General features: G+C 42.5%; 2 long non-coding RNA genes across 2 annotated transcripts; one reads left to right on the top strand and one right to left on the bottom strand.

Annotated features, from left to right (window-relative positions):
- Window positions 1-306: 306 nt before the first annotated feature.
- On the bottom strand, window positions 307-2,861 carry LOC146370111 (uncharacterized). The gene is made up of 2 exons (XR_014797459.1): window positions 2,188-2,861; window positions 307-1,425 (listed from the first exon to the last, which is right to left on the bottom strand). It is a non-coding gene; the product is annotated as an uncharacterized LOC146370111 (long non-coding RNA).
- An 11,120-nt stretch (window positions 2,862-13,981) lies between these two features.
- On the top strand, window positions 13,982-17,558 carry LOC146370110 (uncharacterized). The gene is made up of 3 exons (XR_014797292.1): window positions 13,982-14,645; window positions 15,002-15,070; window positions 15,477-17,558. It is a non-coding gene; the product is annotated as an uncharacterized LOC146370110 (long non-coding RNA).
- Window positions 17,559-18,651: the final 1,093 nt, after the last annotated feature.

Below are 18,651 nucleotides of genomic sequence, written 5' to 3'. Positions count from 1 at the left end.
GCAAAGCAAACGTAGCCTATGTTTTACCTGATGGGTACAATGTTGCTGTTAAGGTGTTGCTGCTGCTCCTGCTGCTGATAGTGCTGGAGGGCAGGGCTGTGCTGATCTGAGACTGCAGACATTAAAAAGTCTGTAGGAGAGATGGTAGCTGATTAAACAAGTGTCATGAGATAATAACAACATGCAAAGATTGGTGACAGCGCTTGGAATCACAAGGCAACAAAAAACCGAGAAATAAACTAGACTGTGAATCACTCTTTGCTTCTCTTCTTCCTTCCATCCCATCATTTCATATATTAGATTAGATTAGATTAGATGAAACTTTATTAATCCCTCGGGTGGGTTCCTCCGGGAAATTCAGTTTCCAGTAGCAAAGCACCGAAAGAAGTTGCATGTTACAGATACATTAAGGGGAATGAGAGTAAGGATACAAGCATAAATACACCATACATACACATATATAGATACAGAATATACAATATGGATAAATAGGATTGCTCATTTGAGTGAGTATATTGCACAGTGGTTATTGCACAGTCAAATATAAGAAAAAAGACAAAACAAAAACAAAAAACAAATATTGCAAATATTGCACAGTGTAGAGAAGCACCTACAGCTCAGTTGTTCCCGCCCTCCCTTGTCCCCCTGTTTCTCCTCCCTCTCCCCTCCAGTGAGGAGTTAAACAGTCTGATGGCGTGTGGGACAAAGGAGCTTTTAAGTCTGTTGGTTTTTGACTTTGGGAGAAGCAGCCTGTCGCTGAATAGGCTCCTCTGATTGTTTACGACCGTGTGCAGAGGATGCCCGGCATTGTTCATAATGTCCATCAGTTTCTTTAAGGTCCTCTTCTCTGCCACTGTCACCAGAGTGTCCAGCTTCATGCCGACCACAGAGCCCGCCTTCCCGATTAGTTTCTCCAGCCTGGATGAGTCCTTCTTTGCTGTGCTGCTCCCCCAGCACACCACGCCATAGAAAAGGACTCCTGCGACCACTGACTGGTAAAACATCCTCAGGAGCTTCCTGCAGATGTTGAAAGACCTCAGCCTCCTGAGGAAGTACAGTCGGCTTTGGCCTTTTTTATACAGGTGCTGCGTGTTGCATGACCAGTCCAGTTTGTAATCACTCTCCACTTGCTGTCCATCTGAGAACAAGACACAACTTGCTATTGCAATAAACTATTATTTAATTATCCACACTTAACAACTCTTACACTTAATCTATAATAAAATGATGACAGAAAAATGTTATAGAAGCAAAACATTTCAGTTGTGCTTATTCTTTTTGTTTATACTGGAATACCTCTCCAACAACTGGTACATGTGTTAATGTTACCTGTGCTCTTTGTAATCCAGCTGCTGAGGGATCCACTACCTTTAGTAGCCTCACACAGCTCCTACTGTTTCCTCCTCATGTCCTTACCAGCCATGTCTGGACAATGTTATATCATGAGTAATCATTTAAAAATCCATATACATAAAACACACACATGCACACACAGTGACATTTTAGACCTTCTTCAGAATACTGTGTATACTGTGGGCACAAGTTTCCATCATGGTGCTGATCCAGAATCCTTCCCTTATTATTTATTACTAGAGCTACAATAATAAAGCAATGAGGGGAAAAAAGTAATAAATATGAAATAATGTATTTATGATGATTCCATTTGTTTCACTATCCACTCTGTGCAGGGAGAAAGCTTATTACATTTTTAAACTGTAGAGATACAATAATTTTGCTGCTGTAAAATCAGCATTTTGTCTTATTTAAAATATAAATCTAATATAATCTGTTTCTTAATGTATGTTCTTTAAAATACAGCGTGTTTTTGAAATATTATAATTATAATCATTATTATGTGGACATGCATATTAGATCGTTTTAAGTGAAATATAATCCCTCCAGAAAGGCAGGAAAAGCCCGGAAACTTACTTTAAAACTAAATATGTTCCCTAAAACGGTGACAGAGCTACAGACCCATGACAGCCTTACACAGGTAGCCAGCAGCTGTGACCAGCACTACTTGTGCAGTTAATAAAAGGACAGGTAATGTTTGTCGCGCTGTTGCACACACAGCACGCTCGTTTGTTTCAGTTCGTCAGTTGCAACAAGACAGCTTACCAACGTGTACGTAATAAGCCAATACTCCTGTGTGCTACACACTACAGTGTACGCTGTACACCTACTTACTGGTTGTGTCGCATCAGTCTGTGTCTCTGAGTTAACTTGTGTTTCTCCTACAGCTCCGGACCGCAAAAAATGCACGTGCTCTTTGTGAGCTCGTTCCCGGCTCGTAACCAGCGCGTTCTGCCGTCAAGGGCGATCATTGGTTAAATGTGATCATGTGACTGATGCAAGCCAGATCCTTTTATTTAGCAAAACTGTGACTAATAGTTAAATATTATTGTTGAGAGGCACAGACAGGACTCCGCACGCACACACACATATAAAACAAATAATTAAAAATTAAAAAATAACAATTGCCTCAACAAAAGGGCACTTTGGGCACCCATCAGGAAAGGGGCGGGTGCTCAAGCCCCTTCCGCCCCCCCCTCTGCACGTGCCTGACACTGAGCTCGAGCGCTGCTCCACCAGCTACAGGTTTAATATCAGATCAACAACAGTAGAAAAACAGAGACAGAGACTACCAGACAAAAAGAAGAATAGGAAATCCAACATCATCCAACAGGCTCTTTAAAATAATTCCTCTGTACAGTATTTACACACACACACACTGAGGAGGAGGAGCCTGTCACTCAGTCAGTACAAGGAAGCAGTCTGAATACTGCCCTCTGATTGGCCGGCACTCCTTCATCCAGTGTTCTCTTTATTTCAGGTGAAGCTGAGATGCATCCAGGTAACGGTGTGATGTCATCCGGAGCTGAGCCCGTCCGTCTGAAAGAGGTCAGAGGTCACCTAGTCGTCCCTGCAGGTACGTCACTGTGAGCTCTGCCCACTTGCATCCCAGCAGCACCTATTGGCCAACGGGACCGGCCAGAACCAGCAAAACCCAACGGGACCAGGATCCGGTCCAGCGAGGGTCGGAGCAGTTGGCTGGACGTCCAGGCAGAGATATCAAACATACACAGAACACCACTGAACTGATGTCACGGAAACAGAGACGCTTCTTCACGCGATCCAGTCACATGACTCGGAGAGGCGTAGAGGCTGGCCAATCAGGTGTGCCTGTGGAAAGTGAGAGGAGATCACGGGTCAGAAGATTTTACCAGGGAATGGCTTGAAATTAAAACAAAGAAGAAGAAGGAGGTGATGAGGAGGAGAAGGAGGAGGAGGCTGATGTCCTGTTCAGTAACACTTACACTGAGATTCACTGCTCTGACCAGTAGGTGGAGCTGCTGCACTGAGACACCTGAAGCAGGGCAGGTGAATTTCAGTACAGGTGGAGAGGAGCGGCACAGAAGTCCAAGCATGTTCATGGATGTGATGAGCACCTGCGCATTACTCACATATAACTGCTTTTTATTAATTGTGAGTTTTTGGTGTGTTAACAAAAAAAGGAGGAATTTGTGAAATTCATTGTTATTTGATTAATTACTAAAGAAAGACTTATATTGTTAATTTGGGGTGGCTGTAGCTCAGGAAGTGCAGCTGGTCATCTTCTGACTGGAAGGTTGGTGGTTTGATCCTGGCTCCCCCCAGTCTGCGTGCCAAATATATTTAAAAAAATAAATCAGCATTTCAAATAGATGGCATGTCCATCATGTCATTGACTGCCACTGAGGTCTCAATCTGAAGACGGCTCCTAAAAATCACAAACAGAGGAGAGAATAATTAAAATCAGTTTGTTAAGAAGTTTATGCCTCAAACCATAAGTCCTTAGTTTCTCTGCTTTCTTGTTAATTATATGACATTCAGCACATTTTGTTACACAATTCTATTAAGCTGATAATTGGCAAGGAGGAATTAGTGTGTCTGTGAAGTTTCTCAGTCCACCAGGTCATCGTAGTCTAAGGAGCTTGGAAAGAAAAGCATCTGGACTTCTTTAAGTGTCTTGAAGACGTTTCACGTCTCGTCCGAGAAGCTTCTTCAGTTCTAAGATCAAATGGTGGAGAGTCCCAGACTTATAAGCCATGTGGGAGAGGTGAAACATCTTCAAGAAACTGAAAGAAGTCCAGAGGCTTAGATTAATTAGTATGGTACTGACAAAATTTGATCAGCCCTGCACAAAACAAGACTTAACTTGTCCTTTATCTTAAAACGCTTTATATTTAGTTAAATCTAACATTAAAAAGTAACCAGTATTGGGATCAGAGAAATTATTTTACTGCTATTGTTCATATTACCATGGCATTAATAACATAATCTACAAGTATTGATATTGCATTCAGAGGTTTAAACATATTGGCACCCAATTAATTAGCCTTTAGTACAGGAGCAGTGATAACCACTTTAAACTGTTGAGTTGAATCTATAATCTTAAATGCTTTTGATAATCTTCAATGTTTATATGCAGATTACATTGCATTATAAAAGAAAGGCTCAACTTTGACTACAGTCTGGGCCTGAAAGTCTTGACAGGAAGTGCAGGCGTTTGAGTGAAAGTGAAACTAAGCAGAGTGTGAGTGACGTGGAGCTTAGAAGGTTAGTCTTACAGCAAGAATAGTAGCTGAGCAGAGACCTGAGTGTATTCAGCAACCTGCTGTGTTTGAGTTTGCTTGGTAACAGTTGACTGAGAATAAGTCAGGAAGTATACTTCTAAAGTGTCTTTGTTTCCTCTGTAAAGTGTGCATTTTGGTTGCTATTTTGAGGAGTTGTTTGGATGATGCTACTTGAATAACCAGGTTATTCATTATTATCTTTTATACTTTTATATTCTTTTATTAAGTTTTAAGTAGTATCATTTGATTAAAACATTTATTCAATATATTACACATATAGTTTCAGTTGTGCTGGCCTTCTGTCTGGGGAAAAGGTTACAAGGTTTAGCTGGTGAGGGGAGAGGTGAAACTGAGTGCATGTCAGGTCGACACATACACACACATAAGTAGATAGACTCATTTGTAGGTAAAAGTTTAATCATGTTATGCCTGTCGCTGCGAAATTGAGTTTGCAAAAGAACAGTTTGCTGCAGAACCGCTGCTGATGTTCCAAGACGATAAACGGGCGTCCGGCAGCGACAGGATGCACCTGCCGTGGAGACGGAGACGATGTTCTTTCAAACTGTGTTAAAAGTCATTGTGGTTTTGATTTGACGTATGCATGTATTGTATCTGCTTGAGGCATGAGGGGGCGTCAGTAAATATGCCCTGATGCTATAAAACCTTTCCTGTGTAGTTTTTTGGGCGGAGATCTACAGCTGATGTTATGCGGTGTACATCTCCCCACGCTGCGTGTGTTCATTAAAATCATCGTTTTGACTACTCCGGCCGGACCAGTGTTGTTATTTGGATTTCCTCCTATATCCCTCCTTAATATTTGAACCTTAACACCAGTCAATAAATTTGGACTGTAAAACTTACCAAAGACTGTGACATAAACCAGGACGTGTGTTGCTTATATATGAAACCCAAGAGAAGCATCTCATCTGCATGTCCTGTGAACCTAGAACAGAGGCAGACAGACGAGCACAAAAACTCGGATGAAGGAAATTTGAGAAGGACCACACCCTGACTACTTCTTTAGATTACATTACCCACAGTATTTAAACATGAATACATTAGATCCGAGTAGTAAAAAGTAGCATTTTGCTTTCTTTTCAACATATGACAACAGAAGGACAGCCCATCTTAGTTGAAAGCCCACTCACCACGACAAGGTGCGGGCCACGAGTGGGAACACGGGACAAGACAAACTTGGCAAACAAGACAAACTAAGACAGGACAACATACAGATATACATATACTTCATACACATCAACAATACAAGAAAAAAACATGTAAACAATAACAATTTATTAACAATAACATTTTATGTTAACAGTTTGAATTTTAAATACTGAATGCAAACTCATTAGAGCAAAACGTACTCTCATTTAAATGAACTAGGGCCTGTTGTGTGTTTGTTGTTGGTATGTGTTTGGCTGGAAAGCTGAGCCATCAGTGTGTGTACAGCTAACGAGAATAAAAGGGAAATGCCACAGAATGCTGAGTCGTGGTCGTGCCGTGCCTCCGACCTGTCACAAATTCCTATCAGCAATTACAAAAGTAGCAAACAGTGGCAAGAGACCTGTTTTCTGTTTCTTCTGCTGATGATTCAGTCCTGTTTATGTGGACTGTAAACCATGGGCAGCAGAGGAATAACTGGCAGTAACTGATAATGACAGCTAGGACTGAACAACTAGTGATTTATTGTAAGTTAAATATAAATTTAGTTATATTCTTTGACCAGATATCTATCTATCTATCTATCTATCTATCTATCTATCTATCTCTCTCAATTCTAATCTAAAATACAATATATGTGCAAAAACACGGCAGCAGAGGACGATTTGATTTTGTCTTGGGAATAAATCACTACTGGAAATCACAGGACTCAGATCAACACACGTCTGCTCTCCAGAACCAGGACGACGTGCTGAGATCACGGTGGGCGACAAATGTTCATCAGCAGAACGATGAGACAGAAACACAGAAGAGCCGTTTGGAAAGGCAGGAGGTACAGTGCTAACAGGCTGCAAGAAATATAAATACTGACTCACGTCTGTCTCTATCAGTACTTATCATTCAAAAGATACGACACACGTGTACAAAGAAGTGTCCAGGTTCATCCTGACCATCAACCTTTCTGACTGAAGGGCATTTCTGCCAGCAGGACTTCAGATATAAGCCGTGACGTGAGATATAAGACAATAACACTATCAGTCATGGTCTGGCATTCCCAGAGCACAAAGCTCAGCAGGACATAAACAGTGTGGAGTCATCAACATCATCAACAGAAGGAAAAGTCTGGAGAAGTCTTCCTGCAGGTCCTCACAGAGACGCCAGAGAGCTGCTCAGAGAGTTCAGAGTGAGCTGAAGGATGAAGGTCAGACCATAACATTCCTCCAAAAGGGCCTTCATGGACCTGCAGCCGAGAAACCGATGCAAAGTGTTTATGCAGGTGAGAGAAGTTCACCTGAGGGCTCTTATTCAGCGTGCATGCCGAGCGCTGAGAGACGGAGGTTGTGCTGCAGGCAGACGTTTGGACGGCGACTCAGACTTCTCTTCTAGACGTCGTCAAATATTTGTCTACGAGATGACGACGAGACAGGTACCGTCCTCCCGAGTGCACAAAAACACACAAGTGAACACAGCAGCACACAAATCCACACGTCTGTGGACACGTCAGGACAATCTATAATCGTCTAACACAAAAACATACACTGAAGTAAACACACAGAGCAGTAGCAGATTTTTTTTTAATGTGTTTTATTTATTTTCATTTGCTGCTAACTGCCTTGTTTTCATTTGTAGTTTTTGTAGTAGGAAGAACTACAAAATCTACAAATAAAAAAAGTGCAGTTAACAAATGTAGTGCTCTCCACTATGTGAACCCCTCAGCTGAATTTTTAGGTTTTTCAGTTCAAGCCAATGAAATGAAATCCAAAAATTCAACCCCAACAATCAAATGATCCCCTATGAGCAAGCACTCTGGCAACGGTGGAGAGGAAAAACTCCCTTTTAACAGGAAGAAACCTCTGGCAGAACCAGGCTCAGGGAGGGGCGGTCTTCTGCCATGACTGGTTGGGAGGTGAGGGGCAAAATAAAATCAAACATAAAGGAGAGCACAGCGTATTTATGACAGGTCGGTGGACTGTGGCTCGAGTTCAAAAGATGCTCGAATCCCGCCTGAGGTGGTATGGACACGTGATTCGAAGCGATGAGAACTCAGCAAAAACGACTATTAAGGATCGACCCAGACGGACGCCGGCCTCGAGGCAGACCGAAAAAACGGTGGATGGACAAAATCAAGGAAGACATTAAGACCATCAACGCGTCACCTGAGGACGCCTTGGACAGAACCAAACGGAGAAACCTTTGCTGAGGAGCGGACCCTGCACCAGCGGGAACAACGCCAGGATGAAGGTGGACTGTGGCTGGAAAAGATCATTACTGTTTTTAAAGGGTAACTGGTCCACATCCACAATTACAGTAGAGCTGTAATTGTGGATGTGGACCACAATCCACAATTGTCGATGGGACGTGTGCATGCAAGCACACGCAAGCGATCCCCGCTCTGTGGGGTCATGATAATAATCATGACCCCACAGAGCGTCATGATAATAATCATGAGCCCACAGAGCGTCATGATAATAATCATGACCCCACAGAGCGTAATGATAATAATCATGAGCCCACAGAGCGTCATGATAATAATCATGACCCCACAGAGCGTCATGATAATAATCATGAGCCCACAGAGCGTCATGATAATAATCATGACCCCACAGAGCGTCATGATAATAATCATGACCCCACAGAGCGTCATGATAATAATCATGAGCCCACAGAGCGGGACATTCGCTTCAGCCGAAAATCTTAGAGGCGACCCAGAAAGCTGCAGGAAGAGCAATGACACATCCGGCAACAGTTAAACCTACTTTAAGTAGGTTTAGACCCCACGAACCACGGGATTCTCTTTCTGTTGTCTGTTGTTCATGTACTGCTGGGCGCTGAAGATTTTCCACAGTTTGTCTGAGTTCTGCGATCTCTTGCCTCAATTGTGCGTCTGCTTGCCCGAGTTGTGCGTTTTCTTGACTGAGTTGTGCGTTTGCTTGACTGAGTTGTGTGTTTTCTTGATTGAGTTGTATGTAGTTTTCACTGAGTTGTGTGTTTTCTTCACTGAGTCGTGCGTTTTGTCGAGTGACTTGTCCGATATGTTGACTTAATTCTATGCACATTTCACTGAGTTGTGCGTTTTCTTCCCTGAGTTCATCTGTCGTACGCTGCAGTGGGTCTGACTGATCTCCGGTTCCCTGTGACATTTCTTTAAAGGATAAAAGCTCAAAAGTGTCAAAAAGTTAAATCTCTGAATGATTTCAATGCAAAGGTCAGCTTTGTCTAAAACAACTGGCTCTTTCTGATGTAAACTGTTAAACGAGCTCCTCTATTTAAGGACTTGGTGGGTGTGGCAGAGAATGTGATGTCACCGTGACGTTACAATGATCGTTCGAGAAGATCAAAGGATCAAAGGAGCGCTGTGGATCATTCTGCGCATGCTCAGATCAATGAACGGGAGAATTATTTGTAAATACTTTGCTATCTAACAAAGGTGCTTTTAGCAACAGCTGGTGGTGATTCATTGTTATCAACCCTTAAACTCGTGAATTGGCTCTCTAGCTTTTACGTTTCGATTGCTACTGTTGTCTATCACATATGTATTATTTGCAACCCAGCTTACCTGTAAAAACAGACACACAGCAGGTAACAGGAACTACTCTGTGCGCCAGCTCGGCACCACTCTTCTTCTAGCGAGGTGTTGGCTACTGATGCGTAAGACACCGAGCGCCCTCTGCTGGCGGAACTTATATTACAGACATTAACGGTAGTTTTCCCCAAAAGAAAGTGACTTGAAGCATAAAAATAAAATGGGAGGCTGCAATTTTCATGTACTCATCTATACCATAGTGCCACACAAGCCCAAAACTTAATTTATCACATTAAATAAATGTGAATGGCTAGAAAAATCTAAATCAAAATATGAAACTCCAAAATAAAGTTTATTAAAAGCCACTGAGGTTACAGTGATCCTGAATTATGTGTGCATGTGCTTTGCAGTACATTAGGCAGGTCAGTTCTTTATTAACGAGGCCATTTGGCTGGAAAGCTGAGCCATCAGTGTGTGTCTGTGGACACGTCAGTGCCTGCAGACACTTTAGAAACGGCTGTGCTTCACTCTAACACTTTAACACTAAAGAACACTGAGGAAATGAACAAACTGACAGTTAACAATATGGAAAAATAAAAGGATCTCTCTGCTGCTGAAAAGTGTGAAATAGCTAAATGCCTTGGACACGTAGTGAAAACCTGAGATATTTCATGAAAACTTAATCGCGATCACCGCGACGTTAGGAGATCTGTGGCTGAGTCAGAGCACACACGGGTTCGTGCAGATAAAGGCACAACGAGGAAGGTTTCTGCAGGACAAATACATCCCATTAAGAGAGCAGCTGCTAAAAGGCCATTACAAAGCAGCAAACACATATTTGAAGCTGCTGGTGCCTCTGGAACCCCACCAACATCAAGGTGTAGGACATTTTGGACAATCTATAATCGTCTAACACAAAAACATACACTGAAGTAAACACACAGAGCAGTAGCAGATTTTTTTGTAATGTGTTTTATTTATTTTCATTTGCTGCTAACTGCCTTGTTTTCATTTGTAGTTTTTGTAGTAGGAAGAACTACAAAATCTACAAATAAAAAAAGTGCAGTTAACAAATGTAGTGCTCTCCACTATGTGAACCCCTCAGCTGAATTTTTAGGTTTTTCAGTTCAAGCCAATGAAATGAAATCCAAAAATTCAACCCCAACAATCAAATGATCCCCTATGAGCAAGCACTCTGGCAACGGTGGAGAGGAAAAACTCCCTTTTAACAGGAAGAAACCTCTGGCAGAACCAGGCTCAGGGAGGGGCGGTCTTCTGCCATGACTGGTTGGGAGGTGAGGGGCAAAATAAAATCAAACATAAAGGAGAGCACAGCGTATTTATGACAGGTCGGTGGACTGTGGCTCGAGTTCAAAAGATGCTCGAATCCCGCCTGAGGTGGTATGGACACGTGATTCGAAGCGATGAGAACTCAGCAAAAACGACTATTAAGGATCGACCCAGACGGACGCCGGCCTCGAGGCAGACCGAAAAAACGGTGGATGGACAAAATCAAGGAAGACATTAAGACCATCAACGCGTCACCTGAGGACGCCTTGGACAGAACCAAACGGAGAACCCTTTGCTGAGGAGCGGACCCTGCACCAGCGGGAACAACGCCAGGATGAAGGTGGACTGTGGCTGGAAAAGATCATTACTGTTTTTAAAGGGTAACTGGTCCACATCCACAATTACAGTAGAGCTGTAATTGTGGATGTGGACCACAATCCACAATTGTCGATGGGACGTGTGCATGCAAGCACACGCAAGCGATCCCCGCTCTGTGGGGTCATGATAATAATCATGACCCCACAGAGCGTCATGATAATAATCATGAGCCCACAGAGCGTCATGATAATAATCATGACCCCACAGAGCGGGGATCGCCTTCAGATTTTTGGCTGAAGGCGATCCCTTCAGCCAAAAATCTTAGAGGTGACCCAGAAAGCAGCTGCTGACTACGAAAGGTTGTCAGCCTCCTCAGGTCTAGGAGCTTCTCTTTCTGTTGTCCGTTGAAGAAGATTTTCCAAAGTTTTTCTGAGTTCTGCGTTCTCTTGCCTCAATTGTGTGTTTCTTTGCTTGAGTTCTGTGTTTCTTTGCTTGAGTTTTGTGTCTTCTTCCCGGAGTTGTGTGTTTTCTTGCCAGAGTTTTGTGTGTTCTTCACTGAGTTGTATATTATCTTGCCAGAGTTGTGTGTTTACTTGCCGGTATTGTGTGTTTACTTGCCAGAGTCCTGCGCTGTGTTGCCTGCATTGTGTGAATCGTTGATTTAATTCTGTGACAGCTCTGTCTTCTCTTCTGAGTTGTGTGTTCGCTTGTCTGAGTTGTCTGTTCTGTTGCCTGAGTTCTTCGTTCTGTTCCCTGAATTGTGTGTTCTGTTGCCCGAGTTCTGCGTTATCTTCAATGACGTCTGTGATTTGTCTCTTAACTCTACATAGAGCTTCAACTGCCGTATACTGCAGCAAGTCTGACTGATCTCTGCTTCCAGATGGATTATTCGACGTTCCCTGTGACATTTCTTTGGAGGTTTAAAGTTCAAAAAAGTTAAATCTCTGAATGACTTCAATGCAAAGGTCAGCTTTGTCTAAAACAACTGGCTCCTTCTGATGTAAACTGTTAAAGGACCTCCTCTATTTAAGGACTTGGTGGGTGTGGCAGAGAATGTGATGTCGCCGTGACGTCACAATGATCCTTTGAGAAGATCAAAGGATCAAAGGAGCGCTGTGGATCATTCTGCGCATGCTCAGATCAATGAACGGGAGAATTATTAAGTGTGCCTATGTAATGGCACACTTATTACTATTCGACAGATTTATTATTCTTATTATTATGACTCTTGGTAGAGATTCGTCGCACGGTTTTCCCAAAATTCCCAAAAAAAGACCCCATTTTCCCCATTCATTTCGATGGGGAAGGGCCCGAAAAAAGGCGCCAACACAGGCCACTTTGAAGGCCTACCGCTCAGCCATACTTTGTTGTAGAAACGTCATTTAAACTTTAAACGGGTCACAAGATTTTGGACTTTTATTGCCCAAATCCTCGTTGCGATATCTTTTACTGTTGGTTCACAAGAGCAGTTTAAGTTTTAGGAAAATTAAGATTTTCACGGAATGTTCGCGCCACTGTCAACTGCCATAAAACTAGAGTGTGGACAATAATTTAAAAAATTTGTTTTTCTCGTCCTGTCCCACCCAAACCGTTTGCCCTACATCTATAATTTATACATCAAAACGTAGCTATCGTTGTCTTCTTTCATCCAGTGTCTTCCTCATTGAGATCAGATTTACGGTTTTCTCACAAATGCCATCAAACAAATGCCATTCAAAAACTGCTCTCAATTTTCAGCTCAAATTTAACATCGAAGGGTGTCTTTACACTGTTACCACGTCAGTATAATACACTCTACAGGCATTTTAATATGTTGTAGTCTGGAAGTTTTCTCTTGGGAAGCATTTGTTTCAGAGCTTAATTCCTGTTTGCCCATCTCTGTGTCTGACCCTAACTGCAGTGTGTGTGTGTCCCATCCCCTCCTGCCACACACAGGAGTTACTATAGCAACCGGCCCTAACAGCTGAGTACAGGAACAGCTGATGACTCTCTGCTTAAAACTCAACAGTTTTTTGCTCCAAACACATACATCCTGATGTCTTCGGACATCTAATCCGGCAGTAGCATAGGCACACTTAAAATTTCTTCAGAAATTTTCGCTATCTAGTTTGTAAATACTTTGCTATCTAACAAAGGTGCTTTTAGCAACAGCTGGTGGTGATCAGTGGCGGAGCGGGGGGGGGGTGGCTTACTGGGCTTAAGCCCGGGTTGTTTTGTCAGAAGCCCGGGGTCTTTTGGAGTGTAATTTTTTCATAGTTAGATGCCTGGCTGACAACTGTATAAAGCAAAAAACTACACACAATATTCGAAGCACATAGTGCACACTGTGGGAATTTACGACTGTGCGTAAATCCCCCCTAATATTGGTATGACCCGAGCTCAGACACTAAGCGGGGGGGCAGCTGCTGCCTACGAGTGCACTGTTGGAGAAACGGAGCCAGGCAGACAGAGGAGAGCTGAAGTTTGACCAGGTACCAAAGCAAATCATTCGTACTGTACAAATAATGTAAATATGACGGTGTATCACGAAAGATTGATATCAAACTGATCACTTGACCCATATTACGTTACTTGCTCTTCAAGTGAATCAACAAATGGTGAAATGAAAAGCCGAACAACAACAATGCTGTTTCTTTAGAGAGTCTTAGCTTACATGTGTGTTTATTTCATATTTTCAGTTGTTTCCCTCCACGGCTAAATAAATCGGTTTCAGTAATGCACTGATATACAAGAATGGACATAAGGGGCTTCTTTCAAAGAAAAAACTCTGGTAGATGTTATTTTATATATTATGCTTTGTATGTTGTTCAGTATATTTCTATGCAAAACAAGAGGAACTTCAATACACAGCAGTATATTCACAGTTTAAACCAGATATTTACACTTTATGGAAAACACAAGAACATTTTCTTTTACTGTACAACATCAATTTAGAGTAAACTTGTTTTGTTTTGGATAAATAAATATTGAAATATCTTTTGAATTAGTTAAATGTCAGAATAAAGAGAGACAGAGCTTCTATTTTTATCACTTTCATCAAATGTAGGAGCACATGTACACTAAGTTTATTGTTAATTAATAAGAAATAAGAAACTCCAGACGTGTCATGATCCTGGGCCATATTGGCCCAGCATTCTTAGTTTTCTTGTATTTTTGTATTTTGCTCCTTATTTATGCCGTGGTTCCTAGGTTCTGTTAAGATGTTCCTTATTTGGTTACCTCTTGTGTGCTCCTGTGTATCTGTGAGCCCTCGTCTCTCCTTGTGTTTTATTCCATGTTTTCCCCAGCCCGTTATGTCTGTGTTCTCCCCGTGCTCTCTCTCCTCCTGTCTGAACCTCTGTGTACTTCCTGTTTTACTTTGACAGTCTCTCGTCAGTATGTGTCATGTTGTGTTCACTCCTGCCCTGTCTCGTTATGATTATCTGTGTCAGCTGTGTTCCCCGTGTGCTCCCACTTCCCTCGTTAACCCTCTGTGTATTTATGTGCATGTCTCCCTCAGTTCAGTGTCGCGTCGTCAATGTCTCCTCCCCGAACCTGCGTGTCTTTCTGTGTTCCCTCGGTCTTCTGTTAGTATTCCCAGTTTAGTTCTGTTTCGTTTTAAAGGCCTGCAATAAAGCAGTGATTTTGAGTTCAGTTCCTGTCTCCGTGAGTTTTGCGTTTGGGTCCTCATCTGCCTCCACACAGCCAGTTCATGACAAGACGATTCCATTCTGAGCTGAAGAAGCTTCTGATAGGTTAGTAGAGTCCATGTGAGTAAATTGGTGGCACACCTGTGGATGCATATAAGGTAAAACACAGAGCCTGTTTCTTTGAAATGGGAAAATCAAGAGATGTCAACCAAAACACCAGAAAAAGAATTGTGGAGCTCCATAAGTGTGGCTCAATTTTGAATACAATTTGGTGCCATTTACAATTAAGAAATACAGACAATTTCTCTCTTTACTCTTAAAGTTAACAAATGTGTTTTTTATATTTATCAATCTTAAAAAAAAATAAACATTTAGTCTGATTTGATGTTACAATTAAAAAAGTGTTTTATCTGAAGAGTTTGTAAATATCTGGTTTCAACTGTATATTTGATGATTGTCAGCACAAAGAGGGAGAGAGAGGAACAGAGAGAGAGGGAGAATGAGGACAGAACAGAGATGAACAAGAGCAGGTGAGACACATGTTAGTCAAATGGTTGTTTACCAAAAGTATCACCGTATCACAGGTCCTCATGTATCTGTACCTAGTGTTTCTTTTAAGGTTTGTTATTTTTCAAATTCTACATTTATTAAGTTTTGCAGCTTGTTTGCACAACAAGGATAAATAATAGTGAGTGTGTGTGTGTGTGTGCGCGTGTGTGAGTGTGTGTGTGTGTGCGTCTGTCAGTGTGTGTGTGTGTGTGTGTGTGTGTGTGTGTGTGTGTGTGCGTGCGTGTGAGTGTGTGTGTGTGCGTCTGTCAGTGTGTGTGTGTGTGTGTGTGTGTGTGTGCGTGTGGCAGCTCCAATTATAGAGCCAGCATTCCTCACTAGTTTGTCTCCTCTCCTTGCATCCTTGTTCCTGATGATGCCCCCCAACAGACTGCAGCAGCACGCTTGCCGCAGCAGACTGAGTGCTGCAGATGTCAAGTGACATTTCTTAAAGAGAGGCTCTGGCCCTTTTGAATTCTACTCTCTACCTGACAGTCCTGAATGTCTGACCATCAGTTTGTGCCCTGAAGTTCAAAAGCACTCCAGTTATACAGCAGCACCATGATCAGCAGCAAGTCGACTTCTCAATGAGTCCAAAAACAGATGAAGTGTTTGGAGTGGCCGAGTCAAAGTCTGGACTGAAATCAGACTGAGGTGCGTCAGCGTGACCTTAAAAATGTGTCTGAATTCCAACAATCTTCCAAATAAGAGTGGACCAAGATTCCTCCACAGTGATGTGAAAGACTCACTGAAGGACCACAAACACGTGACTGCAGTTCCTGCTGCAGAGGGTGGCATAACCAGTGATTAGGTTTAGGGGGCAGTTACTTTTGCACACAGGGCAGGTTTGGAGAGTGTTTTTCCCTTTATAAATGAAACCATCATTTCAACAATACTTTTTGTATTATCTTTATTATCTTTGTCTAGAATGGAAACAAGTTTTATCATGTAAAACATGTATCAAACAGACCTTCTTCTCAGCACTACACACCCACTCTCCTGTTGGCATATGTCTGCTGTTTCCTCTTCACCAGTGGATCAATGGATTCATGTAAATGTTGAAATGTGAATGACGGCCATGAGAATAATCTAAATGTACATCCACCACATGGTCAAATATTACTGAACTGGTGGTCCAAACCTCCACAGGATGCCTTTAAGCAGTCGGGATCTGTCTGTGGAACAGTTTCAAGGTTCATTTGTTTGGATCACCTGGAGAGTTTCCCTCCTGCAGGGTTTTCCTCTCTATCAGCAGTGCTTCCATCTGTGCAGCCCGTCCAGTTTTCCCACCAGAGGAGGCGACATTTCAGGGGTGGTTAATCATTTTTGATCTATTCGCACTGCAGCACAGACTCTACTCTCACCTTTCCATGTTTTAGACATGCTGTGCTGGATTCCCTGCTTCTTTCTGGGCTTTTTATTTTGGGGCTCAGCTCATGGGGTTCCCCAGACAAACGCCCGCCCCGACGTCACAGACCAGGAGCTGTTCTGGGGTTCTGACCAGTACGACTTTGCTATAGTGCTTCCTGCTGCTGGGTTGGAGTGTTTCTGGCACTTTGCTCACCGTGGAGAGAGATTTTACTTGAACTTCATGGTAAGAAGAAAACACTGTGTCAAGCTAAGTGAAGCCACCTGACATGTAGTCTGTTTTCCCACAAATCTGCAATGCACACTCACTCACCTGGAAAAAAGAAATATGTATGCAAAAATGCTCTTCATCGGTTACAGCTCAGCATTTAACAGCATCATCCCCTCAAAACTTGCCTGGGAGCTTGTTGACCTTGGGCTGGGAACATGTATCTGCAGATGGATTCTCTGCTTCCTCACAAACAGGCCCCAGGTGGTGAGAGTTGATAAGCAAACTTCCTCATCACTCATTTGAAACACAGGAACGCCACAGGGATGTGTGCTTAGCCCCCTCCTATGTTCCCTGTTCACACACCCCACACTTCACAGGATGCACACAGAAGCTGTCCTACAGTTTCTCAAGTAATCTCTGCACTGTGCATTTCATTTTTAGTATTATAAAAATGAAAATAAAAACTCTACTGTACTAACTGCCACCTTACTTCCTCTGTTTCATTAGTTAGATTTGTTCCAGCCGTGTTTCCACCTGTTTCTCATCCTCTCATTATCCTGTCTATTTAAGCCCTCAGTTTGTCTCTGCTCATGCTCACGTCATCGTCAATGCCTCGTGCGTGCGCCCTGTAGATGTTATTAGTCTCATCATTGAGACTCAACTCTTCAGTCGGTTTCAGCACCGTTCTCTGAAGGTCCCACCACAGCTTCTCAGTCAGGCTGAGGTCTGGACTGACTGGAGCATTGCACCACATTTCTTTTTCAGCCTTTCTTTTGGAGATTTGGCACTCTTCTTGGTATCATTGTCCTGTGGCTGATGGCCTCACATCTGACTCTAGAATACATTTGTATACAGAGGAGTTCATGGTTTACTGAGTCACTGCACGGGGCCCAGATCATCATCCGTCCACCACGGTGCTGACAGCTGGTCTGACGTGTTTCGTTTCGTCCAAACGTGCTGTGGTGCTTTATGGACAAACATTCAATTCAATTCAAAAGTTATTTTCCATAGCACATTTAAAAACAACAGATGACATGAACGCGACGCCCGTCACGCTCGTGTCCGCTCTGCTCCTCTCGTGAAGAGAAAAGCAGAACTAATATTATTGTGAAACGAGGCCGATTCTACCTGGGGCACAACACGCTGTCAGAGGACGCCCATCGCCATCACAGTCAAGGTAGGGATGATTTCTTATTGATTTATTTTTAATGTGTCTGCTCCAATAAGTCCAGTAGGTGGAGCTATAGCACAGGTGAATGGTTGTAGGTGAAGCTGTTGTGACGTTATTGCCTTGAAGACTGAAGCAAAGATCTGTTTCCAAAGTCTGTGTTTTTGCTACAGCTCCAAATGTTTCAAAGCTTAAGTTACATATATAGGGAAGTGTTTTTATACAAGATGGTGAATAGTTTTACATTTGTACTTTCAATAGTTTCTTGCATCACCTCTGAATGAAAATGTCAGCTGACAGCTGGTATCATGACCTTCTTTGCCCTCTGAGGAGAGACCTCTTCAAACATGTTACCGTCTGAGTGTGTCACCGCAGCCCCACAGAGCCTGCATGCTGCAACATGCAAACCTATTTCAGGGTTTTCAGTTTTATTCCTGCAGCACTTTATAGAAGCACATTTATAGCCTACTCTCAGAAAAATTATGGTTCTTAAATGGTTCTTCAGATGTCTTCGTGGTTCTTTAAAGAACCATCATACGTCAAAGAACCTTTTTATTTTGTAGATGGTTCTTTAGGTATTACAAATGGTTCTTTAAAGAACAAAAGGTTCTTCATCCTTAGCTAAGTTTGATGGTGTAAAATGGCATAAATATTTATTCACTATAATGAGGCTGTGAATTATACTGTGTGTTTTGTTTGTGTGCATGTGTGTGCGAAGGGGGAGGGCGGGTTACCCTTTAAGAGCAGATGATAGGAAACTGAATATTCAAATAAAAGTTAGAAATACTTGCTTAAAAATATACTGGTGGCAGGGGTGG

Source organism: Perissodus microlepis, chromosome 17 (genome assembly GCF_051167445.1).
Source record: "Perissodus microlepis isolate ML-2025 ecotype Zambia chromosome 17, ASM5116744v1, whole genome shotgun sequence".
In the NCBI taxonomy this organism is placed as follows: domain Eukaryota; kingdom Metazoa; phylum Chordata; class Actinopteri; order Cichliformes; family Cichlidae; genus Perissodus; species Perissodus microlepis.
This window is presented reverse-complemented; position numbering and strand designations above follow the sequence as displayed.